At 45.9% G+C, this 24,897-nt stretch overlaps 1 protein-coding gene and 1 long non-coding RNA gene across 3 annotated transcripts in view; one reads left to right on the top strand and one right to left on the bottom strand.

The window, feature by feature from the left end:
• The window catches only part of Gnas (GNAS complex locus), a 62,471-nt gene that overhangs the window by 19,111 nt on the left and 18,463 nt on the right, over nt 1–24,897 (bottom strand). The gene's annotated exons all lie outside the window — the stretch shown is intronic.
• LOC142844589 (uncharacterized) lies at nt 236–24,250 on the top strand. The gene is made up of 4 exons (XR_012909745.1): nt 236–1,806; nt 8,055–8,229; nt 16,747–17,025; nt 18,324–24,250. It is a non-coding gene; the product is annotated as an uncharacterized LOC142844589 (long non-coding RNA).

Below are 24,897 nucleotides of genomic sequence, written 5' to 3'. Positions count from 1 at the left end.
AATGGGCTGCGCCGCAGACGGGGGTCAAGGGACAATACGGCGGTACGTTTAGGGTGGGTAGGGGGTACGTGAAGCAATCTAATGGGGAACACGGGTGCGCCCAAGAAGGTGGGCACCCGACCCCGCCTCCTAGACCTGCCTCCCAATTTTCAGTATAGTGGTGTAGCCCTGGGCAGCGTGAAAAGTATGCGACGACGACGACACCGCTTACCCATGCTATGCGCCTTCTTACCTCAGCTTCCCAGATAGCGCACGCAGCGACGGAGGCCCACCCCTCCCACCCTGCCGCGCGTGCCCGCTTGGGCAGATGGCGCCGAGCTAATTAGTCGCGATGCCCCACACGGGGTTCGGATCTCCTCACGAGCAGTATTATGTCAGTGAACGGCGGATAGTATGGCTAGAAGAAGCAGGCGGCAATCCGCAGGCGAGGTGACAGCCGAAGAGAAGAGCCATGGACATGGATGGCAGTAGGACACGCGGAGTCCTCCTAGGTGGGAGAGGAATGGCCTGGCTCGGGCGCCATGCGGGGCTCTAGAAAAAAGGGAAAAAGTACTTTACTGAACACGAACTTTTTGGAGAATTGTTTCAAAACTCACAAGTGTCCTGCCCCGCTCCCTGGCCCCCCCAGCTACGACATGGTAGACAGCACCGGCTAAGTGAAAGGGCAGGGACATTAAGTTTGGAGAAACCTTCCTCGGGTGCTGGGGTCTGCCACGGGGTCTACTTGGATGTAATTAATTCATTCATTCAATAACTGGCACACAGCCACTTTGTGCCCAGGTGCCCGGACAGAGCCAATGGTCAGACTAAGACATGGCACCTTCCCGGAATGGGACAAGGTGTCAATTAATCCCAGAACTGCCGGGTAATCACAAACTCTCTTCCTACGTTGCCTTCCTTTCGCTTTTGAACATAGCTTGCAAAACTTGGGACCCTGGGAAGAAGGAAACAGAAACTCTACTCTGAATGCAACACACCCACCCCAGGTTCTCAAGGGGAGGGGGTGAATGTTTTAAATTATTCTGGACAGTTCTATCTTTGAAAGTAGGAAAACAAAGTTGACCACTCCGAGTTTTCGGGTTTTCCTGCCCGAAAGTTTGTCCAACTCAAACTCAGAAAGGGTGTGCCATAGAAGGCACAGCATGCTGCTTTTTCTTGGTCCCTGCTGGTACACCTCTGCCTCCACGCTACGCTCTATTTTTAGTGATTTTTTTTTTCTCAAACGGATTTGAAAGAACACCAGAAAGTGATTCTACGCAACCAAAGATCTCTTGGAATTACGAGCAGGAAGCTAAACCTAACAAATAGGCCCTAAGTTGCTGCACTGCTGCTGCCCAGGCTCCGACTCTGTCTCCTCAGAAGTTGTGGTTTTATCCACGACTGATAAGGCCTCTGGTCCATACAAACATACGCTTAAAGAAGTATGAAAAACTCAAAGGAACTATTGCCCAGGTTGATGATTTTTTTCTTTTTTCTTTCTTTCTTACTTTTGTTTTTTGTTTTTTTTTTTTTTAAATCTAACCAGAGTGGATGAAAAAGATTTAACTGCTGTCCTGCTGGGCTTCACGGAAACTCTGAGTTCCCAGGTATCGGCCAGCCCTGTAAGTGGTGACATGAAGACAGGGACTACCTTTTACTTCTTCAACAAAAACTTCTTGGTTGAATTTGATTCATCTGTCATTTGTGAAATTAAAGACTTAGAAGACACAGGACCTGGCCAGAAATTTCTGTTCCGCTCCAGTTGTACAAAAGCCTCTTCCTTCCTGCTTCCAGTGTGTAGAAGCACAGACACATTGTTTTTAAAAGGTAAGAGGTAAATAGTAGCCAACACAACCTCCATGCCTATACAATAACTACATCCTACAGCGAGTGTATGAAGAGTTTCTGGGCCTTCTCCGAGTAGATAAATATCACAGCCAGTCTTTAAAAAGAGTGACCCGTCTGATGGCGCACAGTGACACATGTTGTAGGCAAGGCACAATTGGGACCATTGTCCTAGAAACATGTAACACAAGGTCAGGGCTGCCTCCATTCAACGCCTAACTTAGCCATTCTTGAAAAAGAAAAAAAAAATAACTGTTAAGTTTTGCCTCTATGTTATTATGACTAACCAGGGATTCATAAATAAAGCATTGGCTTTGTAAATAAATGGCAGCAGGTGGAACCACGGGTTTACAGGTAAGCAGTGGCCCCAAGAGCTCAGAAACACAAGCTGGTCTGTGGTCTGCTCGGTTGTCTGTTTTCACTTGACACCAAGTGAAAGGAGAGATTTTATTTAATTGGTATGTTGAGCTGACACCATCTATGGCTTTGGCCTAGCATCGACCTACCAAACCCTCAAGAGTTATGTATAGGGTTTGCTTTTCAAAAGTCTTCCAGAGTTGGATCTTACAATGTAGAACTTATGAGTTAGCAATTGACTTTAATAGATTACCCTGCAGTTTTACACTCTTTAAAAGCCTAAAGTTCAGTCTTTAAAAGTGAAACAATGAATTAACGTAATTCTCTGGACATTCTGCACAGAAGGTTCTCCAGTGAAAAGTGTCTTCATCAAATTCAGGGACACAAGGACATTATAAAAACCTTAATCCTGAGTGAGACCATAAACTACCCCGGCAGAGAAGATACAGGTTCCTCCCTGACCCAGGTGACTTACTTCATGCTGAAGCCTGCAAGTTGAGATAGTAACACACTCTGACCTGAAGCATGGGTCCCCTAACACATAGCTTGACCACATACCTCACAGACTGTTTTAGAAACTCTTCTTTGGATGAATTTGGGATTTAGTTTTGTGGCTTTGAAAGCTTTTTATTTATAGATGGGAGTTTGTGTCCCTGAGTCCTGCTGCAGCCTCCTTTCTGAGCCACCTCTGCTTTCGGAAGTGACCACATTGCCATAGCTCAGAACCTCCTAAGTATTGTTATTACATAATAACGTGACTGAGTTTTTGGACAAGACTGTTCTCCCGGGCCTTTCATTAGGTGGGGCCATTGTAAGCTATTTTCCAAGAGTCTAGCGAAAATACAATTATAATATTATTTTAATAGCCCAGGATACAATAAATAGGCTTCCACTGAAACAGAAACTTTGGCTGTAAGGTTTCAATAATAGTACTTAGTAGTGCATTCTGTCTTCAAAGCACACTCTGCACTTTATTAGACAGATGAGTAGAGCCGTTGTTGTAGATAAACATTACTTGAAGTCTTGGCCATATTGGAGATGAAAGCGGGTATTGTAAGAAGTATTTCCCAGGCCTGACTAATCTCTACTAGAAGGCTTTGATACTAGGACCTAAAGGTTCTTAAACATCCAATGTCATGACCACCTATGGCAACTTTTTTTTTCTTGTCATATGCACTGGTTAGTATTTCAATTGCAAAGTAACTCCAAACTTATATTCTGTATTAAACATGATGTGTAATTGTCATCTCAGAAATTCTAAGACATGGATGAACTACATGAGCCTTTGAAACTACCCTCTTTAATATCTACTAGCTACTCCTCAAATAGCGTATCTTTAACTTAGAGTAGAATCTCACTCTAATTCTAACCAAATGGAGAGGCGCCCCGACCAATGTGTTGGGACCCAATGGTTCTGATGACAGCGTGTGTTTAAAACCATAGCTGAGAATAAGAGGACAACTGGGACTTTCTATAGCCTTCATTGACCACCAGTGACCCAGATAGGCAAATGCCACCTGCAAGAGGAACTTCATGGTCTCTGCCACAGAAGCCCAATCCCCAAGGTCATCAGTGTCTCCTCACTATCTCCCCACGGTTTGTAAAAGGGGACCAGAAGGAGATTGTGGGAGTTCTCTTCCCTCTTCAACTTAACAGTGCATTGAGTCTCTCTGTAAACAATTTAGACAGCACGAGAGAAGAGGAAAAAGCTTTCTAAGCCCGGTCTTAGCAGCATAATTGTGAAGCACAGAATAGTACAATCCAGAAGGAAGAGAGGGTCAGCCCATTTCCTCGGTGCACACCAACATCAGCAGGGTAACAATGAGGCAGCCTGGCAGCCTGTGACTGCATGAAAGAATACCAAAGAGTTCTCTCCACCAACAGCAGGAAAGCGAATTTTCCTAACATAAAACATCCCTCGCTGGCTTTGTGGAAAGTTGCATGAGGGCTAAGGTGATGGGTTAACCTGTAACTCAGAATGTTTAACTGGACCCTTTAAGATGGAAACTCGCTGGGGATGGAGAGCCACGCCGGAGACTAGTCACACACAGACTACTCTCCCGCTGACTGTGCACTTGTTGACAGGGTGCTGACATCTGACATCTGAGCGCACAGTGAGGTAGCAAAATACCCAGTAGGTGCGACTGGAAATGTGACTTAGGTGGAGGAGAAGGGTTTTAAACTCTCAGCTAAAATAAAATTTCCTCGGTTAAGATAAGTTTATTAAGTTGGATGTAGCAACTCATGACTCTAATCCTACAACTTTGGAAATTGAGGCAAGATGAGTTCTTTGAGTTTGAGGCCAGCCTGGGCTACAGAGTAACACCATGTCAACAAAACACACAAAAATATTTCCCCCCCCCCAAACTTTTACATTTTAATTATTTTCTGATTCTGTCGAATTTTAACTCCCTTGCATTTAATTCTTTATTAATCCCATCGTAAGAAGTAGGTTAGTTAAAAACCTGCCTGAGTAGGCATTTTTATTTATTTTTTTATTTTTTGGTAGAAGAATGTTACTTTGTGGGTATACATTTACCTCTTTGGTTTTTACTGACCAAAATGTATTTTCAAATAGTGCAATGACTTGATTAGCCCTACTTTGGGTGAGCTGAGATCCAGATGGGGATCCAGGGGTCCTTCACTTTGCAGAGCTCTCTCTTTATCTGCTGGTAGGAAGCCCCAAATTAAGTTATCAATGTGACATAACTAATCGCATGTTTAATTCGCCTAGAGGTGTAGGCACCTTTTCATCTTTTGTGTTTGCTCACACATGTTGAAATTAGAAAATGTATAATTATTACTTAGCTCCACCTATTTCCCCCAGGCCGTAGAATACATAGCCTCTCCAGTGAGGAAGGCCACAAGGAAGGGAGCTGTGCAGGAGTTGCTGTCTGCCCCTACGTGGACTCACAACTCGGTGTTTGCTTGCCCTCAACATCAGCAGAGCCCAGATGGCACTGTGGCTTTCTGAGGTCTCTGCCCAGCTCTGAAAGTGCCGAACTGGAGAAAAGTCTGTAGCCAGACAGTTCTGGGCATTTGTAACTAGCCTGGTGATTGGATGAAAGGCTGTGTTTCATGAGCTAGAGACCTGGGCTATCCCCACAGTACTCCTATCCAGGGGTCTCTCATGCCACTTAGTACTGGAGAAGTTCACTGTCTTTACCACTGCTGCTTGTCCCTTTAGTCTCTACTACCTTCTCAGATTACGACTCCTTTTATGCTGATTACACCCCCAAATTGAAAGAATGTTGCTGACTTTACAAAGAATACAAAGCAGACTGCTTTTAAAAACTAAATATAGTCCATTTCTTCAGATGATTTCCGGTACTTGTATTAATTATAGATGGCCAATGTATTTACTAAGAGCCAGTTTGAAAGATCCAGCTACTGGGGCTACATCATTTAAAATGTGTGTTGCTTTTGGAGAATATTTACATAAATGATAAGACACATTAAGAATTTCTGAGGATGCCAGGCTGGTTTAAAGATCCATGGAAAGAAGGAACTGGAAACCCCGCAGCTGTTGAAAGAAGCGTCTGTGTTCTGTAGGCCAAAGTGCGGGTGAGAAGAAAAACCTGAACTTGGCCTCCTGGGAGCCTCCAGCTGCAGCTGCAGAGGGGCTGAGAGAGGGCTATACCGGAGAAATGGCCTTTTAAGAGTTTTGGTGGCTCACACCTGAAACCCCAGCACTCTGGAAGCTGGCATAGGAGGCAGGAGGATTGCCATGACTGAAAGGCCAGCTAAGTTACAGAGTGAGACTCTACCTTAAAAACCAAAGAAACTTATAGAAGATGAAATTAAAAAGGAAATATTGTCTCTATTAGCCAAACAAATCCCAAAGAAACCCCGTAAGGGTTAGTAGGTGAGCAATGCCACCATGGAATGGTTTATTTTCCTAAGGAACAGTAAACTGCTAGCTAATGCTGAAAGAATGCTACATCTCTGACATTTGGGGCTGTCGGTGGACACTGGCTTCAGTGACAGGTGTGCCCATCGCATGCCCAGTTTGCGTAGAATCGCAAGCCCTAACTCAGATTTTCCCCTCAATTAACTAATGCCAACATTACAGCCAGCCAAGAAAAAGCCTCTAGCCAAAGGCACAGCAGAGCATGTGTTCCTGGTCTTCAACATTTCAACAACAGTGTCAGCCTTGGGGGAGAGTAGAGCAGGGCTTCCCTGACCACAAAACCAGAAAGCAGAGACGCCCCTCCCCTGTAGGAGAAAGCAACTTCCCTGAGGCTCAGCTGAGGGACACTTTCGGTGACTGGAGCAAATGTCACCATGATTGGCATTGCTAGAGGAGGTGGCACAAAGCTAGCATCCAGAGGTGAACTGCAACAGGCTCGTTAGATCTGCTTTTCTCACTAGGCTGCAGTGACTAGGTTATGTGATGACCTCAACAATAGAAGGGGTCGTAAGAGTGACAGTAGACCAAACTGCGGGTGAGAGGCAACCTGAGCCAGGCACAAGAAGATGAGGGCACGTTTGATGAGTCAAGAAGACCAAGTAGTAGTCCTGCGTTGGCCGTCTTCACGTAGAGTGAAGGCCCTGGACCGTTTGATTGAAAACCCAACTGTAGACTTCTGGCAGTTTAAGGCACACCAAAGTCTGAGAGCTAGCTATTAAATTCAAGCATCTAGAAAGTTTCTGAAACATAGTCATTTCAAGTAATTGTCACCTTGAAAAAAAAATGACTTTCATAAATAATCTTTGTAATTAAATTTCTATCAAAGAGATAGATTAAAGGTAAAAACAAAAACATAGATGACTAAGATCCCTGTCGGCAAGCTTAATACTATGATTTACAACCATACCTTCATATTTCATCTGCTCTGCTTTCTCTGTTTTTAAATGTATTAAATATTGCTCCCTCGACTTTGTAAAAATTTCATATCTACTAGAATTGGTTGAGAGGTGCAGATGGCAAAGAGAGATATGGATATACAAGAGGCCATGACAAGAAAAACTAGGGACAAGATTCTTCTCAAATGAGGAAACTAAGGGCGTGTGCCTGGGTGGGAGGTAGAGAGGCTGGACGGACAAAAGGAAGGAAGACAAGAAGAGGAGAACAAGCAAGCTAGCTGGAAGCAGCCTGAAAAGCTCAGGGACAAACAAAATCACAGAGATTTCTATCTGTGGAGTCTTGCTTAGCCTTTGCCCAGGTACCTTGCCAGTTCTGTGAAAGCTGCCAGCGACCACTTGCTTGCTTTCAGCAAGGAGGCTTTGATTTGCAAAGATTCCTTATTAGAAGCCTGAGATCTCTGCTTCACGGGGCTACTGAAAAATCTCAGCCATCAGCTGCTGACCCTTTCAGTTTTCCACTCAAAACTTGGTATGTAGAAAACTGCTAAAAGCATACGTTCAAAGGGCTGTGGTTGTTAAATACAAATAAAGAATCAAAGCTGTAATCTAGACATCTGGTTCTACCCGGCCTGTTACCCAAAGGGAACGTGAGGAAGATGGACCAGGAGTGGTGTCTGGGGGTGATGCCTTCATCCTCCCTTCGGCTGAGGTGTTTGCAAACAGAACTAGACCAAACCCAAAGGCAACTGCCTGCCACCACCCTTCTCCTCTCCCACCTGCCTCGCTTGTTACTGCACTGATAAAACAGGAGGGGGACTGCCCGCACAGACCGCCTAAATTGCCCATGTAGATGAGAGGGGGAGAGAATTGATGATCTCATCTCAGTTTTGGTGACTGTGAGATAAAAAATAGGGGAGGGGAGTTATTTGTCCCATACTAAAATTATAGACATTTTTCTTTTGTGATAAAAATCCTTCTCATTTTTTTTTTTGAACTGGATCGAGCTGGCTATTACCTAAGACAAAGCAAGGGCTAACTGCTTTCTTTTGCCTCCTCTATGTTCTAAGATGGCTGCAGGCACAGACCCTGACTCTCTTATTGCTGTGAGCCTGGCGGATACAGCTCTCCCTGCCCACCTGCCTGCAGGGACCAGCCTGCTTCCTCATCCCCACCTTCTCTCTGCAGCAGTCTTCAAATGGCTACCACAGAGAAGGCAAGAGACCTCCCACATCTTGTTCATGTGTAAGCACCCTTCCTCGGCTCCCTTCATGGTCAGATATGTTTCCTAAAAATTGCTTCCTTCCCAGCACGTGGGCTTTATGGGGGGTGACATGGGGTGGGTAGTGGCTGATCGGTGCAAATATTCAGGCAAATTGATTGTGCCTGGATAAAACATCCAGACGTTTTTCACAATTGAACTTTCAACCAGATTGGTTGAAGGCAAAAACTCAAGTCAGAAAGGCCACCAGAACAGGACAGGAATGGGCAATAGAAGGCTAGAGGGGCAGCAGCAAGTGCTACATATTTCTATCAAGGAAAACCTGGGTTTTTAGGTTCTGCCAAATGACTCAAAATTCACTGCAGCAAAGCTCCAGAGATGAAAGAAAGGGCAGCGTTGAGGCTGTTTTACCCGCGGCTGTTTGGTGAAGCTGCAGCCAGAATAAGGCTAGCAGCTCTCCTTTATTCCAGCGCTCTATTAAATGTAAATGAAGAACCATCTAATCTCTGCCAAAATTAATTCTGACATGAGGAATGAGACCAGTCCTTCAGGCATCATTAGGATCCCATGATCTAGTGTTTCTAAAAAACCTCCATGTTTTCTTTTTCCAAAGTGCCTGCTTATTGTTACAAGGGGACAAAATTCTCTAATACTTTCCTTATTCTAACACTGAAAATGCCACCGTCTGGCAGGCTTTTTCTGCCCCCTAAGTTGGGTACCTTTCTCTATCTGAGGTGTTTGGGATTTTATTTTCTCCTCCAAATTATAAACATTCTCAGATGAAATATCTAAGCAGGCAGAAAGATAAATTGGGATGCTGCCCTTGTCATCTTTCTCCTGGCTCCCCAAATAGGAAAGGGAGAAACAAAACAAAACAGGGTCTACCTATTATATTTTCAAGTGTTTTCCCCAGCGTGGACTCACTAAAATCAGAGATTGCCATTCCCGTATCTCTGCTACAGGCAGAATCGCCCTGCACAGCATCAAGAACAAATCCCTGCCTGGACTTGGCGCAGCTAGGAGGCTGCAATTGCTCTGGCTGGAGCAGGCTTTGCCTTTTGCCATGCACCTTACCACCCCAAGACCCCCCTCCTCCCAGAGGAGGCTGCAGATGTGGCAGTCTGCTCCTTAATCCTCTGAGTGTAGAAAACAAAGTGGTTTTCTCTGTGAATGCTGCTAATTCACCTACCACAAAGCCCTAAGTCCGGCTGGTTTGTTGTCAGCTGCCGGCTAGCCGGCTAATAATCATCAAAATTACCAGCGTCTGTAACAGTGTGTCAACTGGGTGAGGGGAGCAAGGGGCCTGGGAGGGGGGTCCTAAACTGCTTGGATAGTGTGTATCCTGGAGTCGGGTGGGGAATGGAGGATAGCTGTCCGTGCTCCATCCAAGGCCGCCGGGGTCCCTCTCAAAAACGACATCACTTCTAGCAGACATTGTGTGTGTGATGACTGCACAAAGGCAGAGGAGATGAGAGCTCAGACCCTGTCTTCTGCTCGCTCCCTCTCAAGCAACCTGCATTTATGTTCCATACCACAAGCGAGCCCTAACGCACTAGAGAGGCAGTGAGAACGGTGGCACCTGGCATGTCTGCGTGCGTGTGCGTGTGTGCTTCTGCTTTCATCCCCAGGGAATCTCACAGCTAACCTTGGATGTATGCATTTTACTCCTTTTTCTCTTGCCCATTCCCAGAAGTCAAGCTCTTTCCATCTCTAAGAAAGCATTTGGAATGCTTTCATTTCCCTTCTGGCCCATGCCAGAATGCTTTTGGGAGCTTCAAGCAAGCAGAGTAAGTTCCTTTGCTTGAGATCAAGGGAGGATTAGAGATGAGGCCAGAGGTGGGATGGGAGACTCAGACCTTCCTGATTCTTGCTTGACCTGAACACAGGCTCAACATCTTGGTCCCTGATGCTTCCCAGCCCTGCGACACAGCCTTTGCTGCAGGGGTTCCTATGTTTGGGCCTGCTGGCTCTGTGTCCCTCCAGTTCTAAGGCCTCACATGTCCCCTGGCATGGCACATCTGACCTAGACACTGACCTTAAAGAAAGCAAAATTTTCAACAGAGTGTGTGTGGCAGACCACTTGAAAAGCCTTCTGGCCACCGGAGCTAAGAACGAGCCAGGTGGACCAGCTTGAGGGTTAAATCTCGTCTCACCCTACAGAGGGAAAGAGAGAAGCCAGCAACTAGCAGGTGATTGGCTCGGCTTCCCTTTCACAGTCCTCCTGGTAGAATAAAGCAAGATGAAGACATGGCTGGAGGAACATGGCCTGCAGGGAGGGGCTAAGATTCTCTCATCACTCAGAGGTGACAACTGCCTGCTCCCCAAACCCCAGTAGCCCCTGTCCATTTCAGAGGTCTCTTCCTTTCTCCTACCACACGACTTCTCTGCAGAAAAAAAAAAAAAACCTGAAAACATCTTGTTCTTTTACCATAATTAAAAAGCTGTCAGGGAAATGGCATGGCTGGTTTTTTTCTGCTGTAGTTAAGACTCCTCAGGATTCTTCCTTTCTGTCATTTGCTAAAGTGGCCCTTTCTCTGCCTGAAATCAGCCCCTTTAGTGATGGAAATTTTAGCTGGTAGTTGAGAGTTCTAAGTAAAATCCTAGCCTTGCGAGGGTGGGGAGAAAAATCCATATTTTGAACCAGACTGTGTCTGCTTTGAAGCGGGGAGCGGACCGTATCTACAGCCTCCTCTGGCTCTGCATCCCTGTCATCGTCAGGGTCCACAATTGAACAAAACACAGAAGCCATTTTCCCTGTTGACTTAGCTACGGGGCAAGAGGAAGCTCTTTAAGAGGAAGTGTATAAGTTCGATCAGGGAAGATAAAATCCTAACGCCTTTAATGCTCGAAGGGAAAGCACTGTGTGTGTGTGTGTTGCTGTCGCTGCCAGCCTTCCTGCCACAGGCTTGCAATAAAGGTGTAACTTATACACATAATTAAAAACCTTGTTTCCAGCTGAGTGTCACCCAGCTGTAGGGAGGGTCATTTCTATGTGCTGTCACACCGAGAAGGGTCTTTGTGCAGTAACGTCTCACCCTGTGACATTGTTATTCTTGTCCTATTAACTATTACAGAGCTTCAAGCAAGGCACATTGCAGGTAGGTGACATTATAAAAATAATAATAATAATAAAACCTAAGGGATGCTTAGCTCTCTCAGCTGCTAGAAGTGGACATATATTCAAATGCACACTAGGGGTGGGATTCCTAATGTCCATCCTACCTTCAAATATTTACTCTTTACAGAGACTCACATGTCAGGAGCTTTCACAATTAGCATAATTTCTTTTTCCTAAATATATATCTCAGAAAGGCCTGTTACACAGAGAGCTTAATTGGCAGGCTTCTGGGTTTCTAGAGGGTATGCTCGTATCTGGCAAGTCAGGATGTCTATCCATGACTCCTTCGGTTAAATCATCATTTGTCAATATAGCTCCGAGTGACTCCAGGCTAAGGTGTACAATCAGCTTGTGTCACTAAGCACGGCGTTGTTCAGGCTCTAACCACATAGCCATTCATGAAGCGTGCCAACAACGAGGCTGTTTGTGGCTTGTTTACTAGCTGGACTTCCTTTCTTGTTCCTGTCTCTATGCCCCACACCTTCCATTCCCTGTCCAAAGGAAGCAAAGTGACTAAGCTACCAGTGCACCATCCACATTCTGGAATCACAGGAGACGGGGAAAACTGCTTGCTCCACTGGTGGTTGCAGGGCCAGCACAGTCCTGAGCAGGGAAGAATGGGAGTGAGAAAAATGGGCAATGATGGCCCAAATTGCCTTCCCTGTCCCCCTCCGTGTCCCTGCCTATTGCTAGGGGCTTCATTATTTAAAATGTGACTCTTTCCTCATTTTTGGCCTCACAGAACTCTTTATTAAAATGCAAATGTCCCTAAACAGTAACCTTATAAGCCTTTGGCAGCTAATGGGATTAGCTGAACAGAACACAGCCACCTGCAGGCCTGTAAGGAGGCCTGGGCCAAATCCCCACCTCTCAGACTCACTCTGAGCTCATCCCTGTGTAGGGAAGGAGAAATCCAGGCAACCCCATTTCAGTCCCCTTTGAAGGGTGGAGATTTAAAAAGAGAAATCAAAGTTCAGAATTCTATAAACCTGAGTTTTGCTTATTATAGAAAGCTCATTAAAGAATTCTTTCAGTTCAGTCATCTGAAAGAAACCGCGTATTTCCAGAGAAAAGCCTATATGCATGCATGTATGTATGTTTTAACGATGCATATATGTATATATGGAACCCACCCAGACTGAACATCAGAGACAGAGATTAAGATATACTATTCCAAGGGAAATATATAGGTAGCCTATAAGTGTTTGTGAATGGAAAGCTTAAAACAAATTCTAGATATTTTTCATTCTACAGAATTAATGATAGTGTTTGAATACAGACTTTCTATCGGATTTAGGGACCAGGTAAAAGAGGCCTTCAGTCCAGACTCTAAGACGGAGGACTAGAGCTAAGGTGGAGGGCTGGCCAGGAGCTAAGATGGAGGACTAGAGCTAAGATGGAGGGCTGGCCAGGAGCTAAGATGGAGGACTAGAGCTAAGATGGAGGGCTGGCCAGGAGCTAAGATGGAGGACTAGAGCTAAGATGGAGGGCTGGCCAGGAGCTAAGATGGAGGACTAGAGCTAAGATGGAGGGCTGGCCAGGAGCTAAGATGGAGGACTAGAGCTAAGATGGAGGGCTGGCCAGGAGCTAAGATGGAGGGCTGGCCAGGAGCTAAGATGGAGGACTAGAGCTAAGGTGGAGGGCAAGAGGGCTGTGCCCAGTATGAAAATACTCTAGAGTATATCAAGATCTCTGGTTACAAATCATAAACTTCTCCCCATCCTACCAGCTAAATAGCTGTCCTTAACATAGACAGAACATTTTAAGGTTGAGTGGAAGAATTCAGAGCCAACTCCTTGAGGGGGTTTCAGTCCTGAAAGGTATACTTTGGTCCGCACCAAGCAGGAAAGGAAAGTGAGAGCTACCTAAAGGTAGTATTTAGTACCGTACCTGACCTGGCATCTTCTGGACCCAAGCCTACACCCTCAGCATGGCTGGGACTTTCTAGACTTCACCTCCTACTAAAAGACCTCTTCTGGTCCTGTGACAGATGAGTTATCAACGCTAAGGTTTACCCTATGACCACGGGAGCTTCAGTCAGCACTGCTCACACAGAAACCCTCAGTCTCAGGTTGGCATGGAAAGAGGAAGGGTTGGTTGGACTGTGGATGGCTAGATGCAGATGTTTATTTTGACCCGAGAAGACAGATTCTTCCAGGTGGTCTGCAGCTTAGTTATGGCTCTGCATCTGTGAGCAGTGGTATCTGCTCTCGTGGGATGCCTTCCCAGAAATCTCCTACCATTGTCCGCTTCCTGGGTCTGTTTTTAACCACAGGACCATCAAGGGGAGCAACCATGTCTTAGAATCTGACTTCCCCAATGGGGAAGGGCACATGTCAAACCTTCAGTATATGTCTATTGAATGATTGAATGAATGAATAAAAATGCCCAATCAAGGCAGACTCACCGACCCGGGAAGGACTCATCCTCTTGCGAGGCGTGATGGACGTGTGGGCACCTATTGCGTGCATAGTGAGGCTGCTAGGGGGGCAGAAAGGAGACAACATTTGACACACAAGCTGACTGGAAATTTGGGGCAACTTATCAATGAGGGAAAATGGGCTCATGTGGATAGCACATTAGATGGTTTCCCATGTTCTTTGCCAAGGGGAACAGAATCTTCCTATGAGTAAACCTGAGCTCTGCCAATGGTCAGAAACGTGAGACTGACTGGTGACAGCTGCTCTCAGAGTGACTCTCTTCCTACGTCAGGCCTGTCAATTTTCTGCTAAACTGCCATTCAACACTTCCCACCAATCTTCCTAAAGAACCACTGTGACACCCCCTACCCCCCAGTGATTTCAAAATGTCACAGAAGGCTCATTGTGTGCGTGTACTTTTGGTGAGTTCCTTCTCTTGGCTCTTAGAACAGTGACTGCGCGCTCCCCCTACCCCACCCCAAGCCATCTTCCTAAGTCTCAGAGCAATACAAATTCAGCTCAAATCAATTAGCAACACATGTCTAACTCTTGGCACTTGCTGGGGAGGATGAAGAACTTTTCCAGGTGGGGGAATCTGAATCATGAGAAGGAGCTCAGCGGGGCTAGCATGGAGTCCCTTTCTCTCTGTGGCTTTGCTTCAGTCTAAAGGCCCAAATGTAGAAGAATAGGGTCCTAGCACAACCAACTGGGGCAGGATTGTGTAGGGTTTCTGTTGTTGTTTGTTTTTAAACTTGACCTAGCGAATAAAGCACAGGGCACAGAAAGGCAGCCGAGAGAGTTCTCACTGCAGCCAGGAAGCTGAAGCTGTGCTCTCTTGACTTGTGTCTGGCTATGGTGTCTCCCAGCCTGTGCCCTGACCCCAATGCAGAGCCATCAATCTGTCCTGTCTCCTCTGGCTTAACTCACCCCCCCCCCTCTTCTCTTCCTTACTGGAGAGAATTATCTTCCCTTTTCAACTGAAGATACCCCAAGAGAATAAAAGTTGTTTTTCAAAGTGGGGTGGTGGGGTGGAAGAAAGGACGGAAGGGAGGAAGGAAGGGGGAAAAGAGATAGATAACAATGCCTATATGGGACCTAACTGGAGCCAAATTCTTGAGGCCATCAACCTGTAAAGGTCTCAGGATTTCCTTGATTTCTGGAATGTATACTTAATGTACAAAGTGTTCACGTTTAACCTTAGGTTCGCCCTGGCTTTGTTCTGGGTAATTATTAAATCAAAGGACTCACGAAGATAGGGTGGGTTGTTTTGTTTTTCTGCTTTTGACAAAAACGTCTGTGGTGTGCCAGATTGTTTAAAACAAAATAAACCAAAAGCCCTAGTGAGTGAAGAAACATGGAAACACTTGGAAAAGCTGGTTGTGGGGTGGGGGTGGGGGGGCTGGGGCAGGGTAATCACAACTTAAAAACGCGACAGGATCATTTCAGTTCAGCAAAGAGACTCTGAAGAAAGTAAATAGGGCCTTTTGGGAAAGAGAAGCTAGTGGCCAGACCTCAGAGGACCATGGTGGCTCCATCTTGCCTCCACCCACAGCCTCCTGGTCCTTACTTTCCCACATGGGTCCTAAAATCGAGCCATGCTCCTGAGCCTCCCTGGTTAAGCTAAGTCAGCCTTCAGCTGTGTGGAACTCCAGCTCACTCTCAGCTGTCTCCCCCTGCCTGGGCAGCTACTATTATTACTTAAACTCTGATCTCCTCCAAGACCAGAAGTTTCCACAGAGCAGGGACTTCATCTGGAGTTTAGTGCTAAACTTGGCGAAGGTGTTTCTCCTATTTTCTTTCTTCTATCCCTTGCCTTAACTTTGGTTTTCTTATTTCATTTCTGTGCTTAGTTTTCTCTCTTCCTTTGTACCTCTCTCCCCTTCCCTCCCACCCCGCAACAATAAACTGTCTGAGGGAGTTGATCTTAACTTACAAATGCCTCTCAAGGACCCTGGGACTTCAAATGCTTGGAAAAGAGAAAGAGAGAGAGAAGTGAGGAGGGGAGAGGAATCCCTGTTTACCCACCCCCTCCCCTACTGGAGTGAAAAGGCTAAATTAAGTCAAAAATGAGTGGAAAGGTGACAGAATGTGGGACCTGGCCTTTGGGTGTGTGCTTAGGTCGGGGAAGCCAAATAAAACCCCTGCAAACCCTGGCTAATAAACACAGGCTACACATCAGGAGGAGGAGCCAGAGATAAGAAGTAAAATCAAAGGAGAATAAGGGGCGGGGCTGGGTTGGGGACACTCTTGTAATCTTAGAAAGCCATTTTAACAATAAACATAAAATAACTCCTAAAAGAAAAGGGGCCAGGCCAAGTGTGTGTGGGGAGTGTGGGTTTTCAGTCCTGTGGAAAGAGAAAGAGGGCATTCTCTTCCCCCCAAGAAAGCCTAGGGGGCTCTAGGAGATCATGGGCTCTGACAGGGGAAGGATTTGTGTGTTTGGAGGGGGGCATGCAAAAGAAATCCATCAAATTACAACAGATCAAAACCTATGTCTCCTTCCAAAGCACAGAGTGCCTCCACTGGTGTTCAAACTAAGCACCTGGGGACCCCAGATAGGATGGCACTCCTCCCAAGGATACCCTTGAAATGGGGGGCTGTTTTCTGTTTGGGTTTTCTACATTTGATCTAGAGAATTCTACCAGTTCCTACATTTGCAAGCCGACCCAGCTATTCAGAGCTCTTTGCTGACCTCTGGTGGGTAGGAACTCCACTGTCCCAAAGAAGGTGCTAGAAGGGTTGCTCACCTTACTCTAACTTTTGGGGAGGGGTTAATAGCTTGCTGCCCACCTTGAGGGTCACATATCAGAAGCCCTGGGGGGGGGGGGGGTAAAGGGTCAAGAAAAGCCTTTTAAAATCTTTAGGAAAAAAAAGACAAAATACTGGGCAAAAGGGAAGAATGTTATAGGAAAGTTTTAAAGAAAAATTTGAATGGCAGAGTCAGGGAAATGCTTGCCTTCATTAATACTTTTGATTTTGTTCCTCTGACTGTTATGTTTTAGAAGAGCAATAGAGGAGGTGGCATACCAGCATGGAGTGCCGAGGCTGGCCTTAGTGGGAAAGGGGTAAGTTCCTAGCAGAGAAGCCTGTGGCCTTCCTCAGCGGCTTGTGGAGCAAACAGGGCAGCAGCATCAGGGTAAGTGCAAAGGTACCATCCTTGGAAACAATGGACCACAGTGTCTAAAATGTCCTCTCCTCCGTTGTCTATCTTTTTCCTAGCCTTCAACTTAGTGGAAGAAGATGAACTCCTGAACTCTGCTGCTACCCAAAGTGGTTCCCAGGTATGAGGACCCAGAAACGATTAGCCATTTGTTAAAAGACAAAAGATGGCCTAAAGTGTTTTTCCTACATCATTTGCCATATTGGTAGGGACACATTCAAAAGTTCCCGTCTACGATGCCTAGGGTACTGGCAAAGTGCGTATGTGCGATGCCTAGGGTGCTGGCAAAGTGCGTATGTGCGATGCCTAGGGTACTGGCAAACCTCCTCTACTCTAAACTTCTCTTAAGAGAATTTAAAAAAATTCTAAAATCAGAAACACCCCCACCCCCTTTTTTTCCCTAGAAGAGGAAAACTGGGATCTAAAGGGACAAAAAGATGTGTGCAGGGTCTCAGAACTGGCTCCTGACAGAATAAGGGCTCACCATTGTTAATCAAAAGATCAAAGCCCTGAAACTGGAGGCTGCTAGGCTATATCCCATTGTATTTTATCTTTCTGACCTGCCTAGGGCCCACAAAGTTCCCAAAGTGGGGTTATTTGTCCCCAGATGTCAATTGCTAACCTAAAAAACCTTAAAATATATATATTCCTAGGCCTGGAGCGGGGCTACATTCCTAGGAAAAAAGATGAAGGGAGGGGGCCCAGAGTGCTGCCTGAGGCAGGCGCAGGCGCGAGTTTTCTGAAGCCAGGCTCTCAATTGTAAACGCCGAGCGCCATCTGCCAGCCAGTTCTGAACAGCTTTGCTTTGTTAAGTTTTTCCTGCTTCCAGCCTTAAACGGTGGGTGGGTGTTCTACTTTCTTTCTGTTAAAATGGATGTGTATTTTATAAACTCTGCTCCGAAGTGCTACCCCCCTACACAAAAAGATCCTACTTTAAAAAAAAAAATCTGAAAATAGAAAGAAAAATAAAGTAGGGAGAAAAAAAAAGAAAGAATGGGAAGAGGACAAACAGATAAAATTCCTCAGGGGCTTTTACTCCTTCCCCGGGTTCTGCACTCTGTGAACTTGGGGTGGAAATGAGATGGACCCCTTCTCTCCCTAAGGTAGCCATGCTGGTCTCTCCTCCTCCCTGGAGATTCCACTCCCTCACTGGAACCTTCTTTAACGTGTGATCTCACAGGAGTTCGGGGTGAAGGTCTTTGCTTCCTGTCACCTTGAGTTTCGGGGTGAGCCTTGGCTACAAGAGTTTTAGATTTGTCTGCCCAATAAGTATGAGTTTTCTGCTTGGACCCCACTTTCTGTAATGTTCCTGCCCTAATCCCACCTTGGTAATACTTTATATACATCAAGGCGGGCATAGGATGTCTCCGGCTTCCTCGTAAACAACTCAGCAAATTTGGTTCCTTTTGACCATGGCAGAACCTCGGGTCAACCTGAAGCCTTGTCAATACTTCAAGACTCATCGACAGCTTTTCTACATCACTTGACAAGTACACGGAATCCTAAAATCAACCAAGGTTCCAGGAAATCCCCCCTGGCCTAAGCCGGTGCTCTCTCCATCATCCTGGGACCCTCTTCGGAAGCTGGGGCTCCTCTGCTCACCCCACCCCCATTATCAGACAACCTTCTCGGGGAAGGCCACAATGTGGAGTCTCATGGGAAATTTCCAAATACTCCCACTAGAGAGAGGGGTCCCTCTTAAGTGTTCGTCTTAAGTCCTCACTTGCATGTCTGCTTGGTGAAACAAAATGACTTGCGCTTCCCTTCTAACAGCTGAAAGGAAAGAACCTGAAGCCGCGTGACACTAACGGATAAACAGCCCAGAGGGTTTTGGCTACCCAACTTTAAAAAAAAATTCCCCCTAACATCTGGCATTGGATTTTGGGTTCTGCCCTGAGTCTTCTAAGCATTTCCTTGGAAAGATGTTGTACTTGGTCCCAGGCAAAGTCTCAAAATCAACATTCTGAGGTTTTCCCCTGAGTCACTCCTAGGACCGCTAACTGAGGAGTTTTCCTGTTAGGGCACTTCAGTAAGCAGAGCCTGGGACACTCAGGTGAGTCTGCAGAAAGTTCCCATTTCAAGCGATACTTTCCCACCTTCCACGGCTAATTTTGAGGTATAAAAATCTTCTCTTCCTTAAGAGGGGAAAAAAGATAGGGAAAGTCTTATTTTTAAAAAGTCAGAAGCTGGGAGTGCAATTCGGGAACAGCATGGCATGAAGCCCTGAATTTAATCCCCAGCAGACAAAGAGAGAGGTAAGGCACAAGCTGGGGAGTGTGTGACAGCTGACCCTCATTCTCATGGGTAGACACAGGTATGGATGCTGATTTTAGATGGAGAAGAGACAACCATTTTATCGAAGATCAAGTACAACACTTTTGGCCAAGAAAATTCTTTGGTCGGTTGCTTCTATTGGCATCATTGTTTTCTTTCTAGAAGATCTTTCTCTTTCTCAGTGCAGCTATTCTGCTCTTCCTGCCACCACTCAAAGGTGACAGGTCACCTTCCCACGAATGGATGGCTGCCTTTGGAGTCCACATCCTCATGGTTGGTGTGCATAGGCTAACTCAAGGCTCTTCTAATGTCTGTAAGTACACAGAAGGTGCAAGCACGTCCCTTGTTGTCTAGACATCCCTTCTACAATAACAGGGTTTACTGGCACACTCCAGGCGGAGGTGGACAGGCTAACATGACATTAATTAATGCAACCTAACAAACACTGTGTTTGGCGGTGAAGGGTTAAAAGTCTACATGCCCCTGATACTGCCTGCCCATTGATTAGTTAGATATTGACTTATCAGCGTCCTAGATCAAGTCATTGTTTATTTGCCTGAAATAATTTCCTCTTCTCTTCTGCTTAGGGTCATCTAGGGGTCACTCTTGGAGATTTGTGGAAATTGCTCCTATCTAAGAATGCAACCCAAAAACATTAGTATACACATTGCTGACTGGTCCGGAGAGGGGCAACTTTTCTTCAGAGGACTTGTTTGTTGGTGTACAAGTTAGGCCATGTATATGTTTAGCATCCTCAGGGCTAGGATGGATTAAATCTAGGCAGCAGCTCTCAACCATGGGTGACATTTGGTGGTGACCAGAGTTTTGGGTTGTCACACTTATGTGTGGGGAGGTGGTGGGTGAGTGTGTTGATGATAGTGGGATGTCTCTGTGTATGGTGGTGATAATGAAGTATTCTGCTGATAGCAGTGGAGTATGGTGTGTGCAATGTGTGCAGTGGGGGCTGTAGGTGGTAGTGATGGTAGTGTGTGTGTGTGTGTGTGTATGTGTTGATAGTCGTGGGGCATCTCTGTGTGTGGTGGTAGTAGTGTGTGTATAGGTGTGTGTGTGTGTGTGTGTATGTGTTGATAGTTGTGGGGCATCTCCATGTGTGGTGGTAGTAGTGTGTGTATAGGTGTGTGTGCATATGTATGTGTGTGTATGTGTTGATAGTCGTGGGGCATCTCTGTGTGTGTATGTGTGTGTGTGTGTGTTAATAGTCGTGGGGCATCTCTGTGTGTGTATGTGTGTGTGTATGTGTGTGTTGATAGTCGTGGGGCATCTCTGTGTGTATATGTGTGTGTATGTATGTGTGTGTGTGTGTTAATAGTCATGGGGCATCTCTGTGTGGTGGTGGTAGTGTGTGTATGTGTGTATTGATAGTTGTGGGGCATTTGTGTGTGTGTGTGTGTATGTGTGTGTGTGTTGATAGTTGTGGGGCATCTCCATGTGTGGTGGTGGCAGTGTGTGTGTATGTGTGTGTATATATGTGTGTGTTGATAGTTGTGGGGCATCTCTGTGTGGTGGTGGTAGTGTGTGTATGTGTGTGTTGATAGTTGTGGGGCATTTGTGTGTGTGTGTATGTGTGTGTGTTGATAGTTGTGGGGCATCTCCATGTGTGGTGGTGGCAGTGTGTGTGTATGTGTGTGTATATATGTGTGTGTTGATAGTTGTGGGGCATCTCTGTGTGGTGGTGGCAGTGTGTGTGTGTGTGTGTGTGTGTTGATAGTTGTGGGGCATCTGTGTGTGTGATGGTAGTGTGTGTGTGTGTATGTTGATAGTTGTGGGGCATCTGTGTGTATGTGTGTTGATAGTTGTGGGGCATCTCTGTGTGGTGGTGGTAGTGTGTGTGTGTATATGTTGATAGTTGTAGGGCATCTGTGTGTGATGGTAGTGTGTGTGTGTGTGTTGATAGTTGTGGGGCATCTGTGTGTGTGATGGTAGTGTGTGTGTGTGTATGTTGATAGTTGTGGGGCATCTCTGTGTGGTGGTGGTAGTGTGTGTGTATGTTGATAGTTGTGGGGCATCTCTGTGTGGTGGTGGTAGTGTGTGTGTGTATATGTTGATAGTTGTGGGGCATCTCTGTGTGTGATGGTAGTGTGTGTGTGTTGATAGTTGTGGGGCATCTGTGTGTGTGATGGTAGTGTGTGTGTGTGTTGATAGTTGTGGGGCATCTGTGTGTGTGATGGTAGTGTGTGTGTGTGTATGTTGATAGTTGTGGGGCATCTCTATGTGGTGGTGGTAGTGTGTGTGTGTGTTGATAGTTGTGGAGCATCTGTGTGTGTGTGATGGTAGTGTGTGTGTGTTGATAGTTGTGGGGCATCTGTGTGTGTGTATGTGTGTGTGTTGATAGTCATGGGGCATCTCTGTGTGGTGGTGGTGGTGGTAGTAAGGTGTTCTGGTAGCAGTGGTGTGTGGGTGTGTAATGTGTGATGGCTGTTAATAATGTTGGTGGTTATATATGTGTGTGTGTGTGTGTCTGTGTGATGTGTGGGGGTTGTTGGTGATGGTGGTGGTTGTGTGAGTGTGTGTGTGTAATATGTGGGGGTTGTTGGTGATGATGGTGGTATTGTGTGTGTCTGATAACCAGATATCAGAGATGCTCGGAATATCTTACAGTGCATAGAAGGTGTCTCCCCCGCTGTGGCAAAATGTTAACGGAGCTGCTTGGAGAACCCCTCAGTTAACAGATCCCTTTAAATGTTCCTGAAATCTCAATGCATAGCTTAAAAGAGTAAGTCACTGCTTAAAATACAAAATAACGTGGGTCTGACTAAACTTTCGGGGTCCCTTTGGGCCTCCTCTTTGGGGTGGAGGCCGTGTGAGAGTGAAGCAGGCCCTCCCCCACCTTGCTGGTTTCCCTGTCCTTTCTCACTTGCAATATAAACCCACCACCTTCTTCTGCTTATACTGCCTCACCATCTAGTGGCCACCTGAAATATCAACCCATATTTACGGTCTCTGGGCTTTCCTATGGGCAGGAGGCCCCTGCACAACACGGGTGACTTTACTGAGAAGCTGCCTGAGCATACACTAGGCCCAGAAGAGCCACTTGAAATGCAAATGCCAGGAATTAAGACGTACACTTCCCACACATGTTAAAACAATCACAACAACTTAGGGACTAATTACAAATAAGCTTTGCCTTTCCTAAGAAGCAACCGTTCGTGCTTTGGTCCTGGCCCTCTAGACACATAGGAATGACCATAGATAATTATAGATTGAGTTATAGACAGTGCTGTTTTGAAAGGATGTGTTTGAATGGTCCTCAGCACCTATGTACTACCCCAGGGATGCCAGCTACCCTTTAACAGTTCATCCTTTGGGGGGGGGGGAGGAAGCCAGTGAGACCTGTAAGCTACTTATGCTGCCTTAGAAGTCAGGGATCAGACCTCAGAGATGGCTCTCAGGAGCCTGGGGGACTCAACATGTCTACCAGTTAAGCTGCAGGACATGCAGCTGCAGTTAAGTCCCCATTTCTTTTGCAGCTCTGAAAAACCGGGCTCATCTCAGTGCCTAGTTGTGGATTTTGTGTGTCATTGTGACTATGGATGTTGACAGTTGTTTCAAAAAAATCCAGTTTTGGACTTACCTGTGTGTGGGTTACCTGTAAGAATGTCTTCATAGTCGGTTACACATTAGTGACCAGTTTGACGAGAGGCAAACTGCTCACGTAAGGAGGAGGAGAGAGGTAGTCAGATCTTTTGACAGAAGGCACAGGCCAGAGCCAGCAGCTCAGGAGAGAGAATCCAGCTGACTGTTCTGATGTCTTCGTCAGCAGTGGCAGTGAGCAAGCTCGACCATGATACTCCTGAGAAGGTAGGTATATAAGCTTTCCCTTCCCCTTATCCTCTCATTAGACGGAGTCTCGAGCACTTGCTCCGCTCCCCTCCCCCCAAAAAACGTGTGTGACGGTGTCAGAAACACTGACTGACATCAAATTTTAAATCCCGTAACGATTTATATGGTTTTTGTACCTCTCTCCTCACCCCAAATCGAATCATTAAAATTTAGTAAGGTCCAAGGTTTGGGTCTGGTGGGCAGGAACTTTACAAGTCATGAAAAAAGAAAAAAAAAAGTTCCTGACTCCTCCTGAGCTTTAACAAACCAACTCTGTGAGGCAACGTGGGGTTGGTACCTCTAAGGATAACAGAAGCACACGTCCTTAGTTCCCGTGGTTCTGTCACAGTCACTTGCCTGGTGCTCCTCTTGGGTTATGGCTTCCAGGGTGGCATATGCAAAACACTTCCAATAATTTTAACTCGTCAGAGACCAAAGCATTCAAGCCTGTGATAGTTGGCAATAATTGAAAAGTTAACATGGGGTGGGGGAAGTCCTTACCTCTCTCATGGGGGTCTCGTCCTCTTCCTGTCCCAACAGCTGCTCTGCTTCATCCGCGATCTGGTTATGGGGAGGGAAACTAAAGACACTTTGCATGTAAAATAAGCACGTTCCAACCCCTGGGCTACGGAACAGTACTGAATTAATTTATGCACAGGCAGCTGATGGCAGCAGAGTGGGGGAGGAAGGGTAAAGCAAGAATGACAGATGATGGGGGAAGAAAAGGGAACCCTCTCAGGACGTCTTTCTTCCTCTTCTGCCACATTACCACAGGATTCTAAATTTGGCAAGGTGTCGTTTGTTCTATTGCTCGAGTTGACTCGTGTTTACAAACTGTCCAAAGAGTGAAGGATGAAATGTAGAGGCTGGAGGCACAGGGTGCCTAGGCATGAGTTAAAAATCCCTCGCTGAGAATATATGAGAAATAAAACCTCACTGGGAATAGAGAAAGGGGGAAAAGAAGTTGTAAACTCAACATTCGGGGGCTCTCACCCATGAAACGCGCTGGACTCACAGACAATAAACGCTTCCTCCAGGGTCTGTCCCTTCTCTAAGGGAATTAAGAAGGAGTCTTTGGAAACTAAACCCCCTCTGGCTAGCTTGTGTTTGAAACTGCTCGCTCGTATTCTTAAGCTGCATAAAGACCTCAAAGAGTCTTCATCTGAAATCACAAAAGAAAGGCCAGACCCATTTTCTTCTCATTCCCTCTGAAGAGCTTAATCCTAGGTCAGGGGTCCCTAGGTCAGGGGTCCCTAGGTCAGGGGTCCCTAGGTCAGGGGTCCAAAGGTCAGCCTAGGACAAAGAATGCCTTCCATTCAGTGGGTTAAGGAACTTGCCAAGGTGGGTGTCAGGACCAGATCCTGTGTGTTGCTGGGAGACCCACAGATGGTGGAGCCCACTGCCCACTGCTCCTAGTTTCTTCCTTTTGGCCCTGTTGTTTCTATTTGAAAAACCTCTATCTTTTCTGTGAAGTTTTATTTTAAAATAAGAAAAACAAAAACATACTAACTTTAATTTCATTAAAACCCTGGGAGGGGAAAGGTGCATTTAACCTGTGTCATAGGTTAAGGGAAAAAAAAGTCCAAAAACTAATTTTCATTTGCTACTTGTGTGTCTCCTGGAAAGCACAGAGACATTTGAAAAGCCATGGCGTTGCTAGGAAGAGGGTGGGCACATTTTATTTGAAGGGGGAATTGATTTTGAAAACAAGGGGGTATGCCTAGAGTTGAGGGTTTCAGTTTTAATCAATGAGGCTATCCTCGCCTTTAATTTTTTAGCTTACAATAATTTTCCTGCATTAAACTAAAACAAAACAAGTGCTTTTCAAAATCATACACAGATTCTTGATAAGTGGAAAAATGGGACCAGGCTGTGAACT

Source organism: Microtus pennsylvanicus, chromosome 2 (assembly GCF_037038515.1).
Source record: "Microtus pennsylvanicus isolate mMicPen1 chromosome 2, mMicPen1.hap1, whole genome shotgun sequence".
Lineage (NCBI taxonomy): Eukaryota > Metazoa > Chordata > Mammalia > Rodentia > Cricetidae > Microtus > Microtus pennsylvanicus.
The sequence above is the reverse complement of the archived record's forward strand: the minus strand, read 5'-3'. Positions and strand labels throughout refer to the sequence as shown.